This window comes from Nicotiana tabacum, chromosome 8 (assembly GCF_000715075.1).
Source record: "Nicotiana tabacum cultivar K326 chromosome 8, ASM71507v2, whole genome shotgun sequence".
NCBI lineage: Eukaryota > Viridiplantae > Streptophyta > Magnoliopsida > Solanales > Solanaceae > Nicotiana > Nicotiana tabacum.
Genome location: NC_134087.1, coordinates 167102891 through 167115817, shown reverse-complemented (window position 1 = coordinate 167115817; position 12927 = coordinate 167102891). Strand labels below are relative to the sequence as shown.

At 41.8% G+C, this 12927-nt stretch overlaps 1 long non-coding RNA gene across 2 annotated transcripts; it reads right to left on the bottom strand.

Annotated features, from left to right (window-relative positions):
* Positions 1-500: 500 nt before the first annotated feature.
* On the bottom strand, positions 501-6422 carry LOC107780678 (uncharacterized). 2 transcript variants are annotated; one of them, XR_012694334.1, is made up of 3 exons: positions 5932-6422; positions 3171-3227; positions 501-745 (listed from the first exon to the last, which is right to left on the bottom strand). It is a non-coding gene; the product is annotated as an uncharacterized LOC107780678 (long non-coding RNA). The 2 variants fall into 2 exon arrangements; XR_001646877.2 differs by lacking the exon at positions 3171-3227.
* Between the last annotated feature and the right edge of the window lie 6505 nt (positions 6423-12927).

Here is a 12927-nt window from a genome sequence, read left to right as displayed (position 1 = left end):
GCTCACACAATCAGCACCTCGGTGCTCATGCTATAGGCAAATATCTGGCCTCAAATCCTCTAGATTGGCCCAGCATCAACTCACAGAGATCACATCTCGCCCCTCGAACAGGGAATCACAATCCATCGATGCACATCTAGTACTGAGCACTCATGCGCGCATACAAACGCGTAGAAGGAATTCAAAGAGTTACATTTCAAGCTGAATCAAGGATGCACGATAAGAATTCAAGAATGCGAAGTTTTCCTAAAGGTTATGCAGCCTCTTAATGATAAATATAGACGTCTCCATACCGATCCGTGAGACTCTACTAAACCTGCTCATGACTCATGAGACCTATGTAACCTAGGCTGTGATACCAACTTGTCACGACCCTAAACCCAGACCCGGTCGTGATGGCACCTCTCGTGAAGACAAGGCCAGACAACTAGTCCCAATTCAATTTTTAAAATAGTTAAACATTACTAAACAGTCTAAGCATACGTAAATAAGCCAAAGACTAAGCAAAAGATAGTATAATGTGCGGAATACAGCCCAAACATAGCCCGATACCGGGGTGTCACAAGTCACAAGCATCTACTAGGGTCTAAATACAACTGAAAATTTTGAAATGTACAAAATACAGACTAATAAAATGGAGAGGTAGAAAAGCAGTGTTGCGAACGCCGGCATCTACCTTGCTAAACTCCGATGACTCTGCCTCCGATCAACTAATACCCGCTACCGGGTTCAGAAGTACCTGAATCTGCACATAAGGTGCAGGGAGTAAAGTGAGTACTCCATCTCAGTGAGTAATAATCATAACTAAATTCTGAATGGTAAGAAATCACGTAGATCATATCAAGATGTTTTATAGAAGCCGTTCAAAAACCAGTAAGAAAGCAATGAAGCTTTAAAATCTCTTAAAACATCTTAGCTCAGTTTAAACTTCTTTGAAAATTACTTTTTCAAAAGTTTTGCAAATGAATGCAATGCAATTAGTGCAGATAAGCACAGAAATCCGCCCCTCGGGCACAAATACACAATTAAACAGGTAAATGACAGACAAATAAGAAAGAAAAGCACATAAGGTTCTCCCCTCGGGCACAATATCCACAAATCCGTCCCTCGGGCAATGTCTCAGAACAATACCAGCCCCTCGGGCAATCACATAGAACATTACTAGCCCCTCGGGCTATATCTCACAACACAATGGGTACCCGCGTTCACTGGGGTGTGCAGACTTCGGGAGGGGCCCCTTAGGACCCAAGCGCAATATCTAGCCATCTCATGGCATCATAAACATGCTCTCGGCCTCATATCAATATCAAGCCACCTCGTGGCATACATATCTCAGGCCCTCGGCCTCATTATCATAACCAGTATCTCATTGCTACGTCGTGCAGCCCGACCCAAATGTATCCTCACAATACAGGCCCTCGGCCTTACTCATTCGAAAATCACATAAGCCACTCGGGCAACAGTAAAACATGACGCTCAGCCCATAATATTATTCAAAATATCATTTAAGTATTAAAACTGAGTAAACATGGCTGAGTTTTGAAAACCGTGGAAAAATCACATGACTGAGTTCAAGTATAAAGTCAAAATAGTGAGGATAGCAGATACATTTCAGTCAAATATGCGGTAAAATAGTCAATCGTGATGGACTAAATGACAATCCCCAATAGTTCACAACCCCACGCTCATCATCTAGCGTGTTCCTCACCTCAATATAGCACTACGATGTGCAAATCCGGGGTTTCGAACCCTCAAAACATCATTTACAATCATTATTCACCTCGATCCAGTCCAAACTATAGCTCGCGATGCCTCGCCCGAATGAATCGACCTCTGGATGCTCCAAATCTAGCCACAATCAGTACATAATAATTATAATATGCTAAGGGAACAAAGTTCTCTCGAAAATATCCAATTTAACATCAAAATCCCGAAATTGCTCAAACCCGGCCCTCAAGCCCACATCTCGGAATCCAATAAAAATCACATCAATAGAATCCTCATTCACTCACGAGTCTACCCATATCAATTTCATCAAAATCCGGCCTTCGTTGCCCATTCAAATCCCCAAAAGAAATCTCAAACTTTTCTTCCATTTTCCCCCACTTTTCACTCTAATTTCTCAAATTAAATGATGAAATTCAAGACCAAATCATAGAATTAACCAAAATATGAGTAAGAATACTTGCCCAATAGCTCCACTGAAAATCTCTTCCAATTCCACCTTCTCCCGAGCTCTCCAATGGTTTTTATGAAATTGGACTTAAACCCTCGATTTTAAAACATAAACTGTCTGCCCAGACTTTCCTTCATCACGAACGCGGCACTTCCCTCGCATTCGTGAAGCACGCTGCTTCACAGACAGGGTTTTCTTCTATGCGAACATGAGACCCATATCGCGAATGCGATGCCCAACTGCCTCAATGCTTCACGATCGTGACACCTACTACTTGAACGCGTAGAACAAATGCACTGGAGACTCATCTATCCTTCTTCCTCTATGCGAACGCGACCTGCACCTCGCGAATGCGATGACCAAAACATCAAAACATCGCGAACGCGACAGAGATAATGTGAACGCGAAGAACATCGATCTCACACTTAACGATCGCGGAACATGCTTCGCGAACGCGAAAGTCAAAAACCTGCAACACCAACAGCTGAGATTCTGCAATATTTCACAACATGAAATAGTCCGGTTGACCACCCGAAACTCACCCGAGCCCTCGGGACCTCAACCAAACATGCCAACATATCCCATAACATTATTCAAACTTGTTCCAATCATAAAAACACCTTCAATAACATCAAATCATCCAAAACACCTCGGATTCAAGCCAAACTTTGTAAAATCTTCCGAATTACGCTTTTGATCAAAAACCCAAACAAACCACGTCCGAATGACCTAAAATTTTGCGCACACACCCCAAATGACACAACGAAACTACTGCAACTTCCAGAATTTCATTCCGACCTCTATATCAAAATCTCACCTATCAACCGGAAAACGCTGAAATCTCAATTTCACCAATTCAAGCCTAAACCTTCCACGGACTTCCCAAAATGCATTCCAATCATGCTCCTAAGTCCCAAATTACCCAACGGAGCTAACAAAATCATAAAAATTCCGATCTGAGATCATATACAAAAAAGTCAAATCTTGGTCAAACCTTTCAAATTCCAAGCTTCAACTGAGAACTGTTTCTTCCAAATTCACTCCGATTACCCTGAAAATCAAAACCAATGATTTACATAAATCATAATACATCACACGGGGAAAGTCACGCTCGAGAACTGGCGAGCAAAGTGCAAAAGCTCAAAACGACCAGTCGGGTCGTTACATATGCTCTAACTCCGGTAAGTAGACCCACACCTATATAAAAAAATTAAGACCAAATAAAGTTAAAGACCTAGAACATTATGTAAGACAATAACACTCCCTGTTGGATGCATGCAAGACATGATTGAGGTTATTTTTGCAAAATGACTTATGTTCCAAAAGGTGGCTAGAAGTGCAAAATTTGGCTAAGACCCCGCGAAGCCAAGAACCTAAGACTCACTAGGAAGACCGGACCCTATGTGGGTTTCCTAAGTATCCCGCCCCGAGAGATGAGAATCAGGTTTACGTAGTTCGGGCAAATCGGATACGGGCGAGAATTAAAAAAAACTAATTTAGATAAAAAAAATTGCCTTTTTTAAAAAAAAATAATGAAACTTGTAAACTCTTTTTGGATATTTTTTTCTTTGAAAAAAAATGATGGGGTAATTGCAAAATCTTTTTGGATTATTTCATTTTTGTTTTGGTCTTTTCTTGAAAAAATGTGAAAGAAAATTATAATTGGGCCCTACTTTCTTTATTTTTCACGCTTCACCCTCTCTTTTTTTCTTTTTCATTTGCCTTCAACAATCATTGGTTTTCCAAATGACCCTTTTACCCTTAAATAAAATGCAACATGTAGCACATAGGATGCAACAAGATTGTCTGTTATTTTGGGTACACCTTTCCTAGACGGACCCAACCCCTATGTTGAGTCACCAAAGTCAAGTGCACATGATGCAAACAAACGTTCCTACTAGTGATTCAGCATGAGATTATGTTATTCTAAGTTTAAACCTTGGGTTGTGTTCTTGACCTAGCTTACCCGAGCAGACAACTTGAGCTGAAGAGGGGGCAACGTACCGGGAGCACTAAAGTCTACCCGACCTTGTTGCTGGCCCAGCCTCGTTCTATTTAGTATAACTTCTACAGAAAAAGTGGGCCACGCGAACGTGTGCACCATTTTCAGATGACTTAGAGGGGTGTAGTTTAATAAATTCAAATAATATCAAAGTAGTAAATAAGCAGCAGTTAGCACATTAGGTCCATAAATACAGTAATATGAACAATAAATAAATCTAAATAAAGATCACAAAACAAGCTCGAATTCTTGAAGCCTGAACAAGAAGTTCTGGTTTCTTATCCCCAACAGAGTCGCCAGAGCTGTCACACCTCCTTTATCCTACCCCAAAAAAATAGTATAAGAGAGTTTTTTCCAATTTAAGTGACAATTGAAATGGGATTATTATTTAAGATTAGAATCACCACATGGGATAGTTAATGGTGTCCCAAGTCACCGGTTTAGAATCTCGAATCGAGGAAATTGACTCTTATTATAGTCTGCGAACACAGAAATCCGGGTGCAGAACTCTGTTAACCCGGGAGAAGGTGTTAGGCATTCCCGAATTCCGTGGTTTTAGCACGGTCGCTCAACTATTATTATTGGCCTAATTATCTGATCTTTTACACGTTTTAAACCTATTGTGCATTTTTAACTTTTTAGCCGCTTTTAATATTTCAAGAAATTTCAAGGTTATTTAAAACACATCGTAAATCACGCTACATGAAATGCACCCGTAATTCGCGACAGGTTCTATTTAACATTGTTAGAGAATAGAATCGGGTCACATGAAATGTACACCCGAATTTTAGTAATTACAAATCACAACTACGTCACGGGAACCATACCTATAGCCATGATATTTATTTAATTAACGCGCCTAAAACACACTATGAGATTCATTTTTAGTATCTAAGTTATAAAATATGAGGGCCATAGGTGGTTTAGTTATGAATGGCACACCTCAACTTATTAAAAGAAAGGAATTATATTCAAATAAAGCGAATTATGGGGTTCATGCTTAATCTAAATCAAAATTCGGTTTCGCGTTCATCAATTCTCGATTTTACCATCAGTACTCCAACTGATTAAGAGTCAAGTCGTTCCAATTAAAAGATATGATTCTCTGAATAAACAATTAAACTTTCTTATAAATGAAATGTTTCCACGGTCATTATATTCAAGCAACTCTGAGGTCAAAATCAATAAATCACACTTCAATTTAATACTACGACTTCGTGAACATGCTGACCCTTTCTTCTGGAAATTGACAGTGAACTCAGCATGTCCCAAACCCAGAATGTAAAACATCAAAACCAAGCATTACTTGAGCTTAAGAAATTTTACAATAACTTCGGACTCCAAAATTTGTGGCACATGAAAGTAAATGCTATGTGATTTATTTGAACATCTTGTGAGGATCTAGTGAGGAAGAAGTAAATGCTTAGGACTGCCAGTGATGATTAACCTTCAAATAAACTCACAATTTTTATCGCCCATCACACGGGTTTTGAAAAAAATCACATGAGGGCCATAACATATCATCAAAATCTGGCCAATTCCATGTTAGAACAAGAAATTGAAGACAATGACTACTATTTCGACACATTAGCTATCAAATGCAGATTCACGCAAAATCAGAGATCCAAACGTTAAAGTCAATAATGTGAACACAACCAAGCTCATAAAATGGCACTTCCAAGACCTCAATTCACCACAACAACAACAACAAATAAACAAATAAATAAGTAAATAACAGAGGGGAGGGATGAACCTGAAAACGCAAGTATTCTCTTAATAATTGAAAATAGAAAAATCGGCCGCTGCATTTGAATCCGAAATCAACTAAAATCGGCAACAAGAGTTAAACAGGAATGCGAATCGTAACGAACCCGAACGGCGAACACAACTCCAACCTCAAGCAAACCCCATTGTTTGTCCAAAAATTTCTCTGTTTTGTTCTTCTTTGGTTGTTCCCCTCTATTTCGTGTATATGTATGTGTGTGTGGAGTTGAAGAGTGGATAAGATGGCAATAGGAGTGGATGTTTTTTATGGTTGTTTGGGGGTGAGTAGCGGCGCTAGGTTACAGGGGTGGTCGCTTGGTGGCGTGAGGACTGAGAAGAAGACCGGCGGGAGGGTGGGTCTTTGTTTGTGCCTTAGCACTGAAGAAGATCCAGGGCAGGGGTCGTTTGGTGTTCTCTAAGGCTGCGATTGAAGATGACGAAGTCAAGGGGGTCCTAAATTGGTCAAAATGGCTAATTCTATATGAATTAGGTCTTGTCCCTTGATAGCTTAGGTCCAAACGACTTATTAAAGGTCTAAGGGTCTAGGTTAGTTTTTTAGGTTAAGGGGTATGGGCCTAGGAATTATGGGCTTGGAAATTATGGGTTAGGTCTGAAAATTAAGCTTTAGAATGGGTTGTTTGAGCCCAAATTTTATTCTTTCTCCGTGAACGACACTAAAATGCGACCTCATTTACTAATTAATCCTATTTAAGTAAAAATAACCATTAAGATAAGACTAATCATTAACAAACCTATTTTTTGGTATTTATCAAATATCATATTAATATAAAAATAAGGTACTATTTTTTACATTTTTTATTCTTACAAAAGGTATATAAACTAAAAGCAACTAAAAAGAAGAAATATTTTAATAATGTTTATTTTTTTTTTATAAAATAAAGTAAAAGAGTCAAAACTAATTGAAATATCGATGTTAGTCCTAAACTAAATATTTACATGCTAAAATATATAAAATCTTGGGAGGGTCAAAAATCACATGTCTACAGTCGAGTCCTTCTAGAAGTTATCCCAGTGCTCGGGGCTCCCTTCGATCCTTACCGCCGCTCGCAGGGAGAGGTTGCTTTGAGTGTGGAGATTTGGGTCATCTCAAGAGGCATTGTCCCCGCCTTTCGGGAGGTTCAGCTCAGCAGAGGAGTCAACCTACGACTTCAGCACCCATTACTTCACCACCTGTGCAGCCAGCTCTGGGTGGAGCTCAGTTAGCTAGGGGTCGCCCTAGAGGAGGAGGCCGATCAGGCGGAGGCCGGGCCTAATTCTATGCACTCCCTACCAGACCAGATGTTGTTGCTTCAGACACAATGATCACAAGTATTGTCTCAGTATGTCACAAAGATGCTTCTATATTATTTGACCCTGGTTACACCTATTCATATGTATCATCGTATTTCACTCATTATCTGGATATGCCCCGTGAGTCATAGCTTCATTTGTTCATGTATCTACACCGGCGGGCAATACTATTATTATGGACCATGTGTACACGTCGTGTGTAGTGAGTATTGGGGGATTTGAGACTAGAGTTGATCGATTGCTGCTTAGTATGGTAGATTTTGACATGATATTGGGTTAAGATTAGTTGTCTCTATATCATGCTATTTTGGATTGTCACGCTAAGACCGTTCACGATTCTGGGGTTGCCACGGATTGAGTGGCGAGGTTCTCTAGACTATGTTCCTAGTAGAGTGATTTCATATTTGAAGGCCTAGCAGATTGCTAGGAAGGGTTGTTTATCTTATTTGGCCTTTGTGATGGATGTTGGTGCGGATACCCCTATTATTGATTCAGTTCCGGTGGTGAGATATTATCGGGATGTGTTTTATGCAGACATGTCAGGCATGCCGCCCGACAAGGATATTGACTTTGGTATTGACTTAGTGCCGGGAACTCAGCCCATTTCTATTCCTCTGTACCGTATGGCACCGACTGAGTTTAAGGAGTTGAAGGAGCAGCTTTAGGAACTCCTTGACAAGGGGTTTATTAGGCCTAGTGTGTCTTTTTAGGGTGCACCAGTTTTGTTTGTAAAGAAGCAGGATGGTACTATGAGAATGTGCATTTATTACAAGCAGTTGAACAAAGTCACAATTAAGAATAAGTATCCTTTTCCGCGTATTGATGATCTGTTTGACTTGCTTCAGGGAAAGAGGGTGTTCTCCTAAGATTTATTTGAGGTCTGGGTATCACCAGTTGAAGATTCAGGACTAGGATATTCTTAAGACACCATTCACCACCCGGTATGATCTTTATGAGTTCCTTATGATGTCTTTTGGGCTGACCAATGCCCCAGCAGCGTTCATGCATCTGATGAACAGTGTGTTTCAGCCTTATCTCGACTCATTTGTTATAGTGTTCATTGATGATATCCTGGTGTACTCTCGTAGCTAGGAGGAGCATGCCCAGCATTTGAGGGTTGTGTTGCAGCAGTTGAGGGAGGAGAAACTTTATCCCAAGTTCTCCAAGTGTGAGTTTTGGCTTAGTTTAGTGGCATTGTTAGGGCATGTGGTGTCCTGTGAGGGTATTCAGGTGGATCCGAAGAAGATAGAGACATTTTAGAGTAGGTCCAAACCGTCCTCTGCTACAGAGATTTGGAGTTTTCTTAGTTTGGCCAGTTATTATCATCGCTTCGTGCAAGGATTATCATCTATTGCATCGCCCTTGACCAAATTGACCCAAAAAGGTTATACTTTCAGGTGGTCAGATGAGTGTGAGGAGAGCTTTCAAAAGCTCAAGACTGCCTTGACCAGATCTTCAACTCTAGTTTTACCTTCAGCTTCTAGTTCTTATACAGTGTATTATGATGCTTCTCGAATCAATATCGGGTGTGTTTTAATGCAGGAGGGTAGAGTATTTGCTTATGCTTCGCGCCAGTTGAAGCCTCATGAGAAGAACTACTCTGTTTGGCTGCCATCGTTCATGCATTTAAGATTTGGAGGCACTTTCTCTATGGTGTGTCTTGTGTGGTATTTACAGATCATCAGAGCCTTCAGCACCTGTTCAAACTGAAGGATCTAAATTTGAGGTAGCGGAGATGGTTGGAGCTGTTAAAGGACTATGATATTACTATTCTGTATCATCTGGGGAAGGCCAATGTGGTGGCCGATGCCATAAGTAGGAAGGCAGTGAGTATGGGTAGTCTTGCATTCATTCCTATTGGTGAGAGACCTCTTGCAGTTAATGTTCAGGCCTTGGCCAACAAGTTCGTGAGATTAGATATTTTGGAGCCCAGTCGGGTTCTAGCTTGTATGGTTTCTCGGTCTTCTTTATTTGATTGCATCAGAGAGCGCCAGTATGATGATCCTTATTTGCTTGTCCTCAAGGACAAGGTTCAGCATGGTGATGCCAGATATGTGACTGTTGGAGATGATGGGATGTTAAGGATGCATGGCCAGATATGTGTGCCCAATATGGATGGGCTACGTGAGTTGATTATTGATTAGGCCCACAGTTCGCGGTATTCCATTCATTCGGGTGCCGCAAAAATGTACCAGGACCCGAGCAGCACTATTGGTGGAGGAGAATAAAGAAAGATATGGTGGGGTTTGTATCTCGTTGTCTTAACTGTCAGTGGGTAAAATATGAGCATTAGAGACCGGGTGGATTGCTTCAGAGGATAGAGATTCCAGAGTGGAAACGAAAGCGGATCACCATAGATTTTGTAGTTGGGCTCCCACGGACTTCGAGGAAGTTCAATGCTATTTGGGTGATTGTGGATTTACTAACCAAGTCTGTGCACTTTATTCCAATTGGTACTACTTATTCTTCAGATCGGTTGGTTGAGATTTACATCCGAGAGATTGTTCGCCTTCATGATGTGCCAATGTCCATCATTTCAGATTGGGGAATGCTTTTTACATCGTTGTTTTGGAGAGTCGTGTAGTGAGAATTGGGAACCCAGATTGAGTTGAGTACAACATTTCACCCTTAGACGGACGGACAGTCCGAGCGCACTATTCAGATATTGGAGGACATGTTACATGCTTGTGTCATTGATTTTAGGGGTTCATGGGACTACTTTTTGTCACTCGTAGAGTTTGCTTACAACAACAGTAATCAGTTGAGCATTCAGATGGCTCCATATGAGGCTTTGTATGGGAGGCGGTGTAGATCTCTAGTGAGTTATTTTAAGCCGGGTGAGGCTAGGCTATTTGGTACTGACTTAGTTCAAGATGATTTGAATAAGTCTAAATTGATTCTGGCGCACAGTGTAGTCTAGATAAAAGAGTTATACCGACAGGAAGGTTCGTGATGTTTCTTACATGGTTGGGGAGAAGGTTTTGCTAAAGTTTTCACCCATGAAGGGTGTTATGATGTTCGAGAAGAAGGGAAAGTTGAACCCTCAGTTTATTGGGCCTTTTGAGGTACTTCAAAGGATCAGGGAGGTGGCTTACAAGCCTGCCTTTCCACCTAGTTTGTCGAGTTTGCAGCCAGTATTTCATGTTTCTATGCTCTAGAAGTATATCGGTGATCCGTATCATGTTTTGGATTTCAGCACGATTAAGTTGGATGGTGATTTGACTTATGATGTGGAGATGGTGGCCATTTTGGATTAGCATGTTCAGAAGTTGAGGTCAAAGGATATTGTATGCAGCGAAATCAGGGGACTTAATTTCTAACTATCAAGCTATTTCGGAAGAATGCCTCGAGACCCCGAAGACGTGGAGCTGCGACCGAGTCCCCTCCATCGGGGCTCGTCGGGGCCCGACTCAAAGGAGACGAAGGGAGAAGCCAGAGCAGAAGGGGAAATTCCCAAAGCACGCGGCTTAGTCTGACAGAGCCGGCCTATCCGGAGCTTCTGTCGAAGCGTCACATCTAGCCGTCCCATCTCCATACTTTACAATTAATGCATGTTGTACTATAACCAGGTTCCCCTCCTATATAAAGGGAACCCACACTACTTTGTAAAGGGCTGATGTTGCTCCGAGTACTCCATACAATATAATAATATAGATTCATTCTCCCTTTGTTCGGCCTTGGATGTGTTGAGCTCTCTCGTTACTGCTTTGATGGCATCGGCGTGTGTCTTTATGGAGGAATCTGCCGGTATGGTAAGAAAGTTTATGGGTTCGGGCGCTACATTATGATGCCATGTCATGGTTCCTTTAGAGAGTGTTTCCCCGAACCTCTTCAATAAGACGGACTCGATCCCATTATCTTGTGGGTCATTGCCTTTTTCCGCGCACATGTAGGCGGTGATGTGTTCGTTGAGATCTGAGGTCCCGTTGTACTTAGGGAGTTCTGGAGTTCTGGACTTCCTTAAAATGGGTTCTAGGGCCGCATCCTCGTGGAACGGCCATTGTACGAACTTCAACGAACCTGATTCGATCCTTTTGAAGTGATCCCCAAGCATCTTTGTTATTGCAGGGTCGGCTATTGATCCGTTATTGCTTGATCTTATGGGTACTTGCTCGGCAGGGGGAGTTGTTTTCGATGTCGCTGTGCTAGGAGTCTTCGGATGGCTTTAAAACCGAGCGATGGCCAACTGTTATGCCTGGAAATTTTCAAAAATAACATGAAGACTAACTTCCTGTTCTTCCGGGAGGGGGGTCTTTTGGGCGTCCTGTTGGTCGCCAAGTTGTATGCTTCCATTGGTGCGCGAGGTCTCGTCGACCTGTTGTGCGTCTTGTGAATCCGCGTCCGCTAGAATCGGTCCGAGCATGTCATTGGGATTCTATGGTTGCGTTCCGGCGGCGGGAATAGCCACGCCATTTTCCCATGGTTTTGCGGGTTATCGTTCTCGAATCGGTTTACCGAGCCAGAAATTTTGACCTGAAATCAAAGATCTCGGATAAGCAAAAGTGTGAAAGATAACTTACGTTTTTGTAATTAAACCAGCAAGAAAATAATCACTATTAATTTTAGCCACACGGTGGGCACCAAACTATTTATCGTGAAAATAGTAACAAAAATTAAATTAATAAATGGGATTCTAAAAATACGTGATCTATTTTTATGCAAGTTGTTAGAGTAGATGATGCTAAGAATATGAAGTTTAACGATAAAATACAAGCTAAAACAGGGCAGTAATGAAACCGAGGGGCTTGCTCCCCTGGCTTCAGACTGGTCGATAGAGGACCTCGATGTCGATATCGTGGCTCGATCTCGAGCTATTGGTGGTAGTCGGGAGTGGTATAACAATTGAGATGTGATCAAGCAAGGCTCTTTATGGCCAATATCAAGCAATAAGTGAAAAACAAGCGAGAAAGTAGTAAAAACTAATAGTGGCCTCGAGCTAATAAGTTAGAGAGAAGAAAGAGAGAGAGATATTATTGATATTGTATGGAGTACTTGGAGCAACATCAGCCCTTTTACAAAGTAGTGTGGGTTATAGTACAACATGCATTAATTGTAAAGTATGGAGATGGGACGGCTAGACGTGACACTTCGACAGAGGCTCCGGATAGGCCGGCTCCGTCAGACTGAACCGCGTGCCTTAGGAATTTCCCCCTTTGCTCTACCCTCGGTCTTGGTATTCTGTGAGCTGGGCCTTGATGAGCCCTGAGGGATGGGACTCAGTCGCAATTCCATGTCCTCGGGGTCTCGAGGCATTCTTCTGAAATGGCTTGATAGCTAGAAATTAAGTCCCCTGATTTCGCCGCATACAGATAGTCTTCGTGTTTCCCAAAGCGAAGCGATGGGAAATGATTCTGACTCTTGACTCCACGAGCTTCTTACGATGACATCATAACGATGATGCAACCTGTGGCGCGAGCTTTTATGGCAACCGGGGTGTCCCATGGACTTGTGTATTTTAACATTATTCAATGTACTGCCGATTCCCGTTCTCCAAGGTGAATGTACCGCCGTCGATTCGATTCTTCAAGAACGCAGTAATTGCATCCACCGGTCAATCTTCTAAAGCCTCGATGGCCGTGTCGTTACCCCTTATAAATGGGGGTGCCTTGGCATTGTTTTTTCTATCCCAGTACTTTCCTTGGCTCATTTGCCCCTTATAAATGGGGGTGCCTTG